General features: G+C 42.0%; 1 protein-coding gene across 7 annotated transcripts in view; it reads left to right on the plus strand.

Moving 5' to 3' along the window:
* The window catches only part of VPS54 (VPS54 subunit of GARP complex), a 294894-nt gene that overhangs the window by 46276 nt on the left and 236210 nt on the right, over positions 1-12408 (plus strand). The window contains exon 1 of one of the 7 annotated variants that reach the window (XM_029593656.1): positions 4328-4349. The exons of the other annotated variants lie outside the window; for them this stretch is intronic. The gene's annotated coding sequence lies outside the window, so the exon portion shown is untranslated. Of the gene's footprint in view, positions 1-4327; positions 4350-12408 lie in introns of those variants that run through there. 7 annotated transcript variants of the gene reach the window in all.

Below are 12408 nucleotides of genomic sequence, written 5' to 3' on the forward strand. Positions count from 1 at the left end.
TGGCCAAGGTGCTGGGTACAGAATTATTATTTTTTTTTTTTTTACGGATCCATGAAGATGCACATGCAGTTGTTCTCTAATGGTTTTGTATCTGATCCAAATCAAAGAGGATCATGCTGGGTATTTTTTGGGGGGATCCACACATTCAACAAAAACACACACGTAATTACATCACCGCTTTCTTCTGAAAAAGTCTTTATTAGATCCGACTGTTAGCTAATTATCGTCCAGGGTCCAACCTGGCCATGATGTCTAAAATCATTGAGAAGGTAGTATTTGATCAACTGAACAATTTTGCTTCAAAGATTAACATCCTTCATTCTCCACAATCTGAGTTCCATAAAGGAAACAGCACGGAATCTGCTTTGTTGACTCTGATTGATGAGGTTAGGGTTCAGGCTGATGATAGAGACATATGCATGATTCTGTTAGGCATGAGTGCAGCCTTTGACATCATCAGGCATGAATTACTTCTCTGCTGCCTACAAGAAATTGGGATCTCCGATCTAAGCTATCTATGGTTCCCTTTATATCTAGTACCATTCAGAAATCATTTTCTTTTCTTTGCTATATCGGACATCTTCATCTTCTTTTGGACATAAGCAATCTTAAACTGCTCATACATGTTTTTGTCATTTCCAGGCTCAATTACTGTAGTTCTCTTCTCATGGGTTTACCAGAATTTTAGCCAAAACACCTACAATACCTTGAAATTGGTTGATGTATATATCTCAGCAGTTCAGCAACTTTTGATTCATCTGAAATTGGTATTGAACAACCAAAAAACCGAAATGTTATTAGGCATGTTTGGCGATAATTTTATGTTTACCATTTTTAATGCTGGTTCTATGCAAATTGAATTACCTTGTCATACACGTGATCTTGGTATAATTGTTGATGGCGATCTTAACATGAAGAAGCATATTAGTCTAAAGATTAGAGATGATTACATTAAATTACACATTTTAAAGCGATTAAAACCTCTCCTTAATCATGAAGACTTCCATTCAGTGCTTCAAACGTTGATTTTCTCTTACCTAGACTAATGCTCTTTTATGTGATCTACCTGCAAGTACATTAAGACCGCTCCAATTGTTACAAAATGTTACAGTGAGGACCCTAATGACCATATTACTCCTACTTTGATTACTTTGGCTACCAGTAAAATTTAGAATTGACTAGAAAGTTCTTTGTCTATTACACAAATCTATCTATAATGATAAAACAGAATGATTAAATACCTCTGTACACCAACATACCCCTCAAAATATCTGATATAGGCAAATTAAAGGTCTTTTGTCTATCCCCTTGGTACGAACAGCTCATTTAAGTGAAGAGAGAGAGAGAGCTCATAAATTGAAACCTCTTCAACATGTAAAACTTTCCTTGAACCAAATGATTTCTGAACTGTACTACAATAACTTATTATTTTCAAGTATGGACTACTGTAATTCACTATTGATTGGCATTTCCAAATACATATGTCCACTGCAAATCATTCAAAATACGGTCACTAGATTATTAACCAACAGTTTGAGTTGTGAGCATATCACACCAATATTAAAACAATTACATTGGTTACCCATATCATCCAGAATCCAGTACAAACTTGGTCTGTTTGTGCATTCTTTAATCTTTACCTACACTCCCCCTGGGCAAACACAACTATGAAATTTTACTCTCCGTCCAGATCCTTACACTCTGTAACTAAACACCTTGATATTCCTTCACCAAAATTAATTTGCCTTGATGAAACACGCAGAAGAGCACTCTCGGCATTAGGTCCAATATTTTGGAATACTCTCCCCACCGAGCTAAGAAACTAATGATTCTAAGATATTTAAAAAATATATATCTTAAAACTCACTTATTCAAGATAGCTTTCAGTGAATAATCTATCCTCAGTTCTATTAGGATTCAATTTATTTTAAAATTTATTTTAAGTATGCATTTTTCTTTTCGTAACTAACTGCGAGTGATTTTTGTAATCCACCTTGAATATAAGAAGGGCGGAATAGAAATATTTTAAATAAATAAAAAATGTGTTCATAGGCCTACCCTTATTGGTGTTCTGCCACCCAGGGAAGAAACTCCCTGCATTTCTATGACTTAAGTACACTAGTACCAGGGAGTCCATAATGACAATGATGACGTACGCTTGATGAAACTCATGGCTTACTTCTGAGGAAGAGAGAGAAAATGTCCTAAGCCGGTTGCTTTTAGCCTTTAAACAGGACTGGCTCTGGTTGGGGGGGGGGGGTGCTGAGGGGCAGAAGGAGCTTCTGATATGCTCTCTCCTACTAGGATCAGTCCATAAAAGATTCTTTTCCCATGAAAAAATACTGTGCAGCAAGTTTGGATTTATTGCATGATAACTGCAAACATTCTGTGTTTTAAAGCCCTAACAAATTCTAGTAAATGACCCCCTAAGTTTATATATAAGGCAGTGAAGGGCAAAGTGACCTGCCCCAAGTTCACAGCTGCTGGATCTGAAATCTGGCCTTGCCAGTCCATAGCCTGCTGCTTTAACCACCAGGCCACTCCTCCACTCCCTCTGTGAGAGAGCTCCACAGAGGGCCTCTGGTCCCTCTTGAACTTGCCCCACCCAGGCTAGATGGGGGCATCTGACAAAGGACAGTCCCCGGCTCTTACCTCTCCTCTGCGTGAGTCCAACCGTTACTCCATCTGAGACCTTATGTAAGAAGGTTCTCGACCTCACTTTCTCTATCGATTATTACCTGTGGGAGAATGTCACCTTGGTCTCCCTGAGGGCTGTTGGTTCCAGCCCAGGAGAATTTGAGACCCAGAGCCATTGTACCTATTAGCCTGGGGAGAGATAGAGAAGGAAAGATAGGTTTAGTGGAGCTTCCCCCTATCTGACCTAGGAATCCTTAAACCTTTTTCCTTCCTCTGCTAGATATGGACTTCATAGCTGAAGGCAATGTTCATTCACTGTCTCAGTTTCCCACACTCAAGAAATTTCTACCCGTGGGGACCAAACTACCAGCTGGTTAAAATAGGGTGAACAAGTAGAAATAGACATATAGATTCATCTTGCTAAAGTAAGGCGCATCATATAATCTGCCCGCCCCCCTCTTTTTTTTTTTTTTTTTTTTTTAAAGTGCGAGGCTTAAAAAAAAACCCTGCCATCTTCAGCAGTGGCAGCTTATGATTTAAAAAAAGCCGACATAGGCCTATAATTACATAAGTCAGCTAAGTCCAATGTCATCTTTGCCATTTGTTGGAAAGGTAATCGAAAATACCACGTTGACACAATTAACTGCTCATCTTGCAAACAATGAGATCTTAGACCCCCCACCAATTTGGTTTCAGAAAATGTATGAGTACAGAGCTGCTTCTTTTATCCCTCACTGCCTATTTTAGAAGAGGGCCGGATAGTGGCAATGAATTCCTTCTTCTTGTTTCTCTTGATATCTCTGCGGCCTTTGATACAGTTGATCATGAGATATATTTTTATTTTGTCTTTAAAGAATGCGGCATTGATGGAAAAGTTTTAGATTGGTTCACCTCTTATCACAAATCAATCTCAATTAAAATGCAGTAATGAAGTTTCACAAATAACTTCTGTGGACTTGGGAGATCCGCAGGTTTTTGCTTTCTCAGTGGTCCTATTTAACATCTACTTGGGCCCCCATTGCAAAATTACTTGCAACTATCTGTGATGGATATAAAATGTATGCAGTCAACATTCAGTTTTTTATTTGTTTATGGGATACTTGGAAGGATACGATGGAACACTTAGATATTTGTCTGTCCTCTATTCAGTCTTGCCTGCACCAAAATAAACTATCCCTGAACATGGCCAAAACAGAATTTATTATAATTCAATGATCTCATACTCCAGAAGCCTAACCAGCAATTGTGTTGGGTAATGGAGAAATTACTTACCTGATAATTTCATTTTCCTTAGTGTAGACAGATGGACTCAGCATCCCAACTGCTATCAGGCGTACACTATACCCATTGGTCCTGAGTCCATCTGCTACACACTAGGAAATTGTTTGTTTAATATCTCTCATTCTTTTAAAATTAGGAGTGTTGATTAGACTCTCACCTTTCTTTTAAACCCCAGATTAAATCTGTTGTTAGATTTGGAATTTTTAAACTTCGTGTTATTGCGGGTCTATTTACTTCAAACAATTGTTCAGGCAATTATTTTTCCAATAATTTTCTATTGTATCAGTCTTAAGCTTGGTTTAACAGATTCCACTTTACAACCTCTGCAATTATTATTAAATTCCGCTGCCCATCTGATTACAGGTACGAAGCGGAATCAACACATCACTCCTGTTTTTCAGAATTTGAAATGGTAACGCATTATATATGGAGTAGGTATGATTGTTATAAAGCTACTAAATCCTAATACATGTCCTTGGACGAATGCTCTGTTAAAAGTTTATAAACTATCCCACCAACTATGTTCTTCTTATCGCAGACTCCTTGATGTACCATTAGTATGATCAGCTCATTTAACTTCTACTAGAGAATCAGCCTTTTCTATAATTGCACCCTCTCTATGGAATTCCTTGCCGGCTGATTTAAGGTTAAATCCTAATAGGCTTTAAGACCACTTCTGAAAGTCTTGCTTTCTTTTGCAGCACATTTCCAGATTGTATTGATTTTTATCGACTTTACCCATCAGTGACCCATGTGTTGGTTTCATGATGATTTAAAGTTGTAATATTACAATTGTTTTATATGCATTTTTTTTATTTCATTTTGTGTATATATATATCTTGATGTATGTCTTATTGTACATGACTTCAGCCTTTTTGTGGAAAGCGATTAAAAAATTCTACTAAATGAACTGAAAAAATGAACTAATTCTACCAGCTCATTTACCCCTCTGCTTGACAGAAGCTCCTAGACAGCTGATTCCACCGGATGTTCCCTCACTCCTTCCCCAGCTAAGAGGGTTGGCGAGGTGAACTCCCATGGATTATGAGAGGGATAAGCGGAACAGGATATGGCTTGTTTGCCTTAATAGATATAGTGGCAAGTAGTTATTTATATCTATATCTATTTAATCATTCATTTGTATGTAGGTGTGTGTGTGTATCTATATCTATCTATTTGTATATAGAGATATAGATATCTATAGATATACATTTTTTTCTTTTAAACTAGATACCCTGTCAGGGAGCTGGAGTAAGGCAAGGTACTGGAATATGAGGTTCAGTCCAGGTTCCCAGATAACTGATTGCAGTTGAAGATCTAAGTCAATGCCAAGTTGCTGAGTTCATGACAAGAAAGTGCACCTTCACCCAGCTGCACCCTGGACATTAGGATTATTTATTTATTTATTTAGCACTTTTATATACCGATTTTCCAGTAACAGAATTACTAATCAAGTCTGTTTACATTCTACACAATAACCATGACAAGAGGATGTCTTACAATAAACAGGTAGATTGAACTTGGATAAAAATAAATGGGGTTAACAACATAAAGTAAAAGTTATGGGGACTAATGTAGGCTGGAGTTAAGAACGGGTGTTGGGCATAAGGCTAGGTTTTTAATATTGTTACTGTTCACCTTCTCGGAACTCCTAATTATCTTTGCCTGTTATTGCTGTGGTCCTGTCATTAAAGGAGTTTCCTACAGCTGTATCCAATCAAGGTTTCAGAACCTGCAAATCTGTTTTTATTATTATTTGTTTTCCCAGCTCTACAGTCACAAAAAAGAATTCTATCTTCTTCTATAAGGAAAATTGGAATTATAACTGCACTTTGCTATGATATATGGGATCTGAACCCAGAATCTCCAAAAATATAAAGCTCAAGAAACAGGAGATCAATTGCTGTGCACAATGGGGTAGATTTTCAAAGGGTTACACACGTAACCCCCCGAAAACCTACCCCAAACCCCCCCTGTGCGTGCCGAGCCTATCTTGCATAGGCTGCTGGCGCACGCAAAGCCCCGGGACGCGCATAAGTCCCAGGACTTTCCTGGAGGGGGTGTGTCGCGGCGGGGCGTCATCGGGGGCGTGGCTGCGGCCTCCGGACCAGCCCCCCGACTGGACCATGGCGCGCCGGCGGCTGGCCTGGCGTGCGCAAGCTACGCCTGCCTTAGGCAGGCGTAACTTGTGCAACAAAAGTGTGGGGAGGGGGGATTTAGATATGGCCGGGTGGGTAAGTTAGGGAGGGGAAGGTGCGGGGGGTGGAAGGCAAGTTCCCTCCGGGGCCGCTCCGATTTTGGAGCGGCCTCGAAGGGAAAGGAGGCAGGCTGCGCGGCTTGGTGCGCGGCTGCCGATTTTGGGCAGCCTTGCGCGTACCGACCCCAGATTTTAACAGATACGCGTGGCTACGCGCGTATCTATTGAAATCCGGCGTACTTTTGTTTGCGCCTGGTGCGCGAACAAAAGTACACGCGGCGTAGTTTTATAAAATCTGCCCCAATGTTAGAAAGAATTACCATGTAACAAACCAGCTTAGAGCCTTGGTTTTCCTGCTTCCTTTCCTGGTTCCCTGAAGCTGGCTGTCTAGGTTAACTGGCTGTGCCTTCCCCAATGAGCAACCAGCCTGAACAGGGGAGCTCATCCAATCCTGATTATGGTATTCCAAAATCAGTTCTACTATACTCATTAACAGCAAGGCATGTTCTTACTGTGCTCTTGAGTTGCCCACCTGCTATTTCACAGCAGTGGTTGTGGGCTGGAGCCTTGCTACCATGAAGGAAAACAATGTTGGATTCCCAAACTCTATTTCTGCTACTCAGGCCAACAGAGGCTTGTGATCCATTAACTTACCCACACTGGTTTCCTTTCTCCCTCTTTGGCTTCTGCCCAATCAGGGAAACCAGAGCCTTATCTGACCTGTTGCCCTGCTCCACCAGGGAAATCAGTAGCTTGTTAGGTATGTTGCCCTGGGAGCCCAGTCCTCAGCTCTTGCTGCCGGACCCACCAAGGTAAAGCCACAGGGAATTCTCTTCCAGTGCTTGCTCCTTGGCATTGGGACTCAGACTCCTGGAAGAGAGGAGGCGCAGGGGTGAAATGATACAGAACTTCAGATACCTGAAAGGTTTTAATGATGAACAAACATCAAACCTTTTCCGTTGGAAAGAAATCAGTAGAACTAGGGGTCATGAAATGTCCTCCCTTGAGTTTCATCTCAGAACCGTCAGAAAACATTTCTTCACAGAGAGGGTGGTGGATGCCTGGAATGCCCTTCAGGAGGAGGTGGTGAAAACCAAAACAGTGAAAGAATTCAAAGGGGCATGAGATAAATACTGTGGATCCCTAAAGGCTAGAGGATGGAAATGAAGAAAAGAGTGCATGGGGTAACTTGCTGGTGTGGCGGTTACTACCCTTAACCAATAAGCCTTGATACTGTTGATGAAACTCCATCATGGCTCTCTGCTTCAGCGGCAGGGGGGAATGGGGAATTGGATTCATACAGCAACTAATGAGGACCCTTTCTTTTATGGTCTGGGAACTGATAAGCATGTAGGTAACCTACACAGTGCAGCAGATACTACCAAAAGCTTGCTGGGCAGACTGGATGGACCATTTGGTCCTTTTCTGCCATCATTTCTATGTTTCTTTGTTTTATGCGTAGGTTCCCCCAAGAGAGGAGTGCAGGTTCTCAGTAGAGCCTTCCTTTTTCAGTGAATTGCTACCTCTAAGCACCTCAGGAAACCAGAGAGACCGAAATACCTGGTTGCACTGGGGAAGGGAAGATCAGCCCTTTGGAGGACTGTTGACCCAGAGTATGCTAGGGAAAGCAACACTACGGAGTGCCATTGCCCTGCAGCCACTCCTTTCTGTTCCACGAAGCTTCAGCACCAGACCATCTGTCTGCACATCTGCTGAGGCAGAGACCTTACTGAGGAAGCATCGGACGCTTTTATGGAGAAGGGGGCTCAATGATGAGCTTTTGGTCTCTGCTTCCATCTGCTGGCTGGAGGATAATCCTACTTGTGCAGACTGGTCTGGCAGGGCGATCAGGAAGCAGAGTTTTCTGGTTGACAGCACAGCAGTGCATGTAAATAATATGCATGTCGTTGTGATATTTTTATTTCAAAAGATTGTACTTTGAGTGTCCTTTTTCATGTAAAATCTTGTATTATAAATGCATGTTTTTAAATTGTTTGTTTGTGGAGAGGGCTGTGGTGGGGGGAGGCCTGAGCACAAAGCTTTAAGATTTACTTAGGGTGCTAAAATATACAAATTAAATGTTAAAAACAAAACAATGATGAGGGGCCAGCATGGTAATTGTTCACACAGGGCAGCAAAAAAGATAGTACTGGCCCTGCGCAGTACCACTCTGTGGTGATGCACTGGAGGGGTTCCCATCCCTCCCCAGTGAGAAGAGACCCCGTGTGATAGTGTGTAGGAGGGATGGGTTGAATGACTGACTGAGGGGGGGGCAAGTATGGGGTGAGAGGGAAGAGGAGAGTGGGAGGGAGGGGATGGGTGACTTAGAGGGAAGGGAAGGAGCCAGAGTGTGGGTGTTTGTCTGAGAGAGAGGGAGTTGAGTGATTGGGAGGGCTGGCTGAGTGACTGATAGGGAAGGGTTGAGTGGGAGGAAGGGGATGAATGAGGAAGTAGAAGAGGGAGTAAGAAGAAGAGACGGTAGAAGAGTTTTTTGTGAGAGGAGAAAATTTTTGTGTTCCCTGCTCCCCTCCACTGAAATAAACAACAATCTCAGGGTGACTGAAAATCAAAAGCTCCCAGATGTTTTTTCAAACATTTCTGACAATGAAAGGTGTTTGTGTGACACCAGAATCTGAATTTTTTTTTTTTTTTTTTGTATAGAGAGTTTATCCCTTTTGGGTACCTTAGCAGGGGTGGCAGGAATCCCATCCTATCCTAATCTCGCTTCAGGCAGCAGATTGCCATGAGCTGTTCCTAACTGCTGGCATCAGTTACTGATAAAGTAAAGCTTTGCTCCTGCTCTGAGCTGCCAACACCATGAACTACCTCCCACAGACTGACAGCATCATCCAAGACTGGCTCAATGTTCCACCTGTTAGCACGTCAAAAGAGATGTTTTGGGTGTGGCCTTTATTGATGATGTCAGACTGGGGAGGCAGCTCAGAGAGTTGGTCACATGGCAGCATCAAATTTTCTGATGCACCACCAACTTCAGCTGTCACCTTGTGCCCCTGCTCCAAAGGCATAGATTTATTGCCAGATATGTCACATACTTTAAATAAGAATAGCACAAAAGTTTGCTATCTTCTCAACTATCCAATTCTGCAGGAAGGTTACCATTGCTTCCACTATCTCAAACAGAAGAGGTTAACCTTGATGGATCATGTTGAGATGTGCTGCATATAGCAGAGTTAAGCAGATCTTTTTTTGGCCAACTGAACACGGACAGGAGTAAAAGCTCAGCACTGTGCCGAAAATGCTGCTGAGTAATCCTAGAACTCTAAAATTTTATGGCCATTGTATAGCACTTCTGAGACTTGACAATATGCTCTTAATATTTCCCCTTTGTGAACAAAATTTAGCATCTTGGCAGTAACCACACAAGGTTTTTGTTGGATAGCAGAATGGGCACCAATCCTGTGAGCCTGCTCTAATTGTGGAGGGCCATGCCGGTCTGATATATGAAAGATGTCAGAGAGCCATTTTTCCAGAAGGCCAGGGAGCTCACAATCAGATATCGATTCAGGAAAACCTGTAACTCTGAGGTGTTTGAGGCTGTTCAGAAGTGACCCTTGGACTGAAGGAAGGTGATCCAGCTTGTGAGATGGAATCCTTCCTTCAGGAGGCGAGACTGGACAAAAATTGAAACCCCACTAAACTTCACCAATACCAACCCATGTTCTCCTTAGGTTGAGCCCTCGGGTGCTGGGGTCGGCTGGACATACGTGGTGTCTCAGATAGAGGACCGGGCACAGCACAAGACAGACGGTGAAATTCTGGGTAGTCAGCAAAGATCAAAGGATTTATTAATAAAACAATCACTGGTATCTTAACATCTTGAATTAGAAAACACAGGGAAAAATCTGAAATCACAGGAAAACCAAAACCTCAGGAGACTAAAAAATCTCCAAAAGAACCCGCATGATAGTGTGTAGGAAGGATGGCTTTTAAAAAAAATGTTGCCAAGGATAGTCCCTGCACTGTGATGTCATTGAATAGGGCCTCGAGGGAAAAAAACCACTGGCCCTTTAAATTTAAAAGTAAACTAGCAGCGCAACGGAGACCCAACGTCAGGGGAACCCTGAGCCTGTGGAAGACGACTGAGCCTTGAGCATTCGCGCCACCCGGTCGCGCGCCCAGCAGAGCCCCAACACGATTCTCTCGTGAGAGCAAAGCCTCTGCTTCCAGCTCGAGGACCGGCGTGTCCATCAAAGCCCGTGCTGTGAACAAACCTCCAGCAAGTCCTGCACACGCCGGCACGAAAGCGCCGTGACCAGGCGCAACCAGACTGCCGAGCCGGAGGAAAACAAATGGTAAGCGGAAGCACAGCATGAGGTTATTCCTTCTGGATCGGTTTTCTAAATCCTCCAGTTTATCCAACACATAAACTTGGAATTTCCTGAGCTCAGTCAGTTCATTTTCCATAGATGCTACTGTATGGTCCGTAACAGAAAGGTGTTATTCTACCACTCTACCTTTTCCAGCAAACTCAGTCAATTGCACTGTGAGAGAATCTATCTTTTCATAAACTTTGTCGAAACTGGCATCTATCCTGTTGTCCATTGCTGTTAGTATGGCTGTAACAACCTTCTGGATAAATGATTCCATGGGTCCTGAAACTGAGCTTTCTTCCATCTCGTCGGCAATCTTGAGTTCAAGGGCCTTGCTTTTCTCCTTCTTGTCTGATTACCCGACATCCCAACAACGTTAAGAATTTGTGGCATTCCAAAAAAACGAGTGGCAGCCTCCACCAAACGAAACGAACAACTGCAGTTAAAAAATAAAGTTTTCATGGCAAAAGCAAACTTTGAGAGGGAAGTCAGTGGAGCTCTCATGTCTCACGTCTTACCTTGCAGTGTGCATCACGTGACCTCCGGTATTTGATTATTATGCATGTTTATTTTGTAAACCGCCTCGGTAACCTGTTTGACAGGCAGTATATGAAGTTTAATAAATGAAATGAAATAAATGACCGGCACCTAATAACTTTGTGGCTTTCCCTTCCATTCACATCCAATGTTCTGCACAAGCTAGGAGAATTAGGAAAAGGATATTTATTTTGACTCCACCTATTCTACAGTTGTGCCACCTAATAACTTTATGGTTTTGCATTTGATCCACACTGAATTTTAAAGAGATGCCAGGTGGTCAGTGGATTCTCTTTTTTTTCCATGAATATGCATGCATAGTTATGCCACCTAATAACTTCTTGGTTTTGTATCTGATCCACACCAAATTTTTAGGAGATGTCAGGGGGAAGGGCAGGACGAGTTGGACACAGGTATTTTTCCCTGGATCCATGTTGACATGTGCACATAAGTGCATGGCATTCCAGAAGGAGGCTCCACTAGTTTTGTGTAACTTTTAGTTAAGTTTACTTTTTTTTTTTTTTTTGCTACCTTTCCTTTATTTCTATTTTTTGCTTTTCTGAATTTTAGGCACCAGGTGCTAAGTTTTTTAGATGCCCAAGTGATTTGGCTGTTGGTGAAGTGAGAGAGAGTATTTGGAAGCAGGAGAAAGGTGGAGGAGATGGGGAAAAACAAAAGAACATGAAAATATGGGAAAAAACAAAATTTAAAAATAGACATAAAATAAAGAACAAAATCACTGCACAAAGAGAGCGAAACCATATAAGTTTTGGCTGGTACCTAAGTTTTTTTTCTAAATATTTTTCCATCCTTGTAGCCTTTTCTGTTCAGTTTCCCAGCTTGAATTTGGCTGCAGTCTGCTAGAAGCTGGTTAGGGAGGTTTCAGTTCCCTTGCCAGCAGCCGTTTTGTGTGGTAATGGAGGGTCTTGATTTGACCTTTTGACTTTGTGTAATGCTTCTATTTTACCACCTACTTTGGCAATTCTCTGACTTTTTTTTTTTTTTGCTTGGTTCCCAGAGCAGGTCTTTCACATGTCTATCTAGCAGCAAGCTCTGTAGCGCATCCACTACTTGCCTTTTTTTTTTTTTTTTTAAACTGCTTGGCCAGCCCTTATATTCTATACAGCCAGCCCTCTGCCACCATCATATAGCTCATTCCTAGCTTACATCATGCTCACGTTCCCTTTTTCATTCACAGGCTGTAACACATGCATTAAAACCGTTAAATACATGTACCCTACAATTATGATCTTGCCTTGTGCATACCAATGTGCACATTCAGTACAGCCTCTCGTGACTCTGCTAAGCACTCAGGACTTTAACCCTACAGCTACTTATACTCAGAACGAACTCCCACACGTGTACTTTCTCTCTCTCTCTCTCTCTCTCTCTCTCTCTCTCTCTCTCTCAATCAAATTGATACAC

The sequence above is a fragment of the Rhinatrema bivittatum genome, chromosome 3 (genome assembly GCF_901001135.1).
Source record: "Rhinatrema bivittatum chromosome 3, aRhiBiv1.1, whole genome shotgun sequence".
NCBI lineage: Eukaryota > Metazoa > Chordata > Amphibia > Gymnophiona > Rhinatrematidae > Rhinatrema > Rhinatrema bivittatum.